The sequence below is a fragment of the Sorex araneus genome, chromosome 9, assembly GCF_027595985.1.
Source record: "Sorex araneus isolate mSorAra2 chromosome 9, mSorAra2.pri, whole genome shotgun sequence".
In the NCBI taxonomy this organism is placed as follows: Eukaryota; Metazoa; Chordata; class Mammalia; order Eulipotyphla; family Soricidae; genus Sorex; species Sorex araneus.
In genome coordinates, this window is record NC_073310.1 from 12178119 (window position 1) to 12180546 (window position 2428).

Here is a 2428-nt window from a genome sequence, read left to right on the forward strand (position 1 = left end):
AATGGAGACATTACTGGTGCCCGCTCGAGCAAATCGATGAACAACGGGATGACAGTGATACAGTGATACCCCTTAGGCGGCAATTTCCCATTCCTATTTGAAGTCCTCTCTGCCCTTTGCGACCTGTTGGTTTTGTTTAGCTTCATGTCTTCAGGAATATTCATGTCGTATGTAGGTCTACTAATTTTGTTTGTTTTGTTTTGGGACCAAACCCAGCGATACTCAGGGGTTACCCCTGGCTCTGCACTCAGGAATCACTTCTGGTAGTGCTTGGGGCACCATATGGGCTGCTACAGATTGAACTCAGGCCAGCCATTTGCAAAGCCAAAATCAAATGCCCTACGGCCACCGTACTATCACTCCAGCCCCGGCAGTTTAAGTCATCTTAAAGGCCAAATAATGTCCTGTTGTGTATATAGACCACATTTCAGCTATCCAGTCATCTGTTGGTAGGCATGAGGGTTATTTATATCTTTTAGGGGGAGGGGCCACACCTGGAGGTGCTCAGAGCTGACTCCTGACTTAGGGATCACTCCTGGTGGGTTCGGGGGACCAAGCGGGACGCTGGGGATCAAGCCTGGGTCAGACACGTGCAAGGCAATTTCCCTCCCCGCTATACTATACCTCCAACTGCTATTTGCAGCTGAACATTGATAGAGAAGGATCTACTGGAGGCTCCTCTTCTCTCTCTCTCTCTCTCTCTCTCTCTCTCTCTCTCTCTCAGTGTCTCAGTGGGATGTATTTCTCAGTGGAGAGGTGCGTCTCTGTGCCCAGCTTTTCCCATATGACGCCCCATTCTGAATTCCCACCAGCAACGGAAAAGAACTCTGTGTTCACATCCTCACCCACACTCCTATACGGTCTCCGCAAAATGTCTGTTCAAGTCTTCTGACCACTTTCGAATTGGGCTGCTTGTTCTTTATTGTTGTTGATTGCAGGACTGTCCCTGCCTTTTAAAATATTAATATATAATAAAAATATTGGCTTGCTGACTCAACCACATGGCATCCTTACAGCTCAGCTCAGGTACAGTAGTGACCTCCCAAAGATCTTCCCATTGCAGTGGTCCATTGTCTTTTCATAGATTGGGACAGGGGGTGGTTCCCAAGAATTGCTCAGGAGTCCCAGGTATGCAAGTTTGATGGTTCGTGCTCTCACCCAGGACTGTTGGGGGCCACTAGGGCCACACCCAGCTCTGGTCTGGGATGGAGGTGGGATGAAATACAGCCTTGGGGAACCTAACTCAGGGTGTGCGTGCAGGACACACCCTCCAGCCTTTGGGGCCCTTGCCCCTGCCTGGAAATGCCCTGGGAAGTGATTGGCTATTCTTTGATTTGGGATCTAGCTCTGGACCAATCAGCTGCAATAAAAAGGTCTAAGGCAGATTCAGAGAAACAAATAAACAAACAAACAAAAAAAAACCACAGCAGTGAGGAGGTGTGGATGGGGCAGATTCCTAGAAGGTGGAGTGGGAAGGGAAATTTTTTTTTTTGCTTTTTGAGTCACACGGCGATGCACAGGGGTTACTCCTGGCTCTGTGCTCAGGAATTACTCCTGGCGGAACTCAGGGGACCATATGGGATGCTGGGAATTGAACCCAATGAGCCACGTGCAAGGCAAACGTCCTACCCACTGTGCTATTGCTCCAGCCCCGGGAAGGGAAAATTTTGATTGGCGTTGGGGACCCTTGTTGGGAAGATGCTTAAAGCTCTCCAGCCCTCCCATCACCCTTCTCCTACCTGAACACTCTTACCCAAAAGAGCATTTGGAACCTTTTTGGGGAGGGGAGGACGGTGCTGGGAATCAACCTACAGCCTCACCCTTGGGAGCCAAGTGTTCTACAGCTGAACTACATTGTTGGCTGCATGCTGCATTCTTTTTGGGTGGATGGGAGGCTTCCCCAGCAGTGTTGGGGCCCCGCAGAGCAGCACTGGGTGGGAGTTCTGGAGACTATGCAGTGCTCAGGGTCAAACCCAGGTCCTGTGTGTGTGGAGCATGTGCTCCAGGCCTTTGAGTTATCTTCCTGGGCCTGCATGCTAAGTTCTTGGTGCTGCATTTTGCAAATAGTTATTCCTGATAAACATTGGTATATTACAGGGGACTGGAACCGTAATACAGCGGGGAGGGCGTTTGCCTTGCATGCGGCCAACGTGGGTTCAATCCCTGGCTTCCCATAGGGTCCCCTGAGCACCACCAGGGGCAATTCCTGGATGCAGAGCCAGGAGTAACCCCTGAGCATTGCCAGGCGTGACCCAAAAAGCAAAAAATAAATATATATATATATATATATATATATATATATATACATATATATATACTAGCTGGATTTTATTTTCTACTCTTATCTTTATATTATCCTTCACCTATCTTAGAAATAATAGTAAGTTTGGGAGCCCACTTTCTACTCTTCCTATACCCTAAAAAAGCT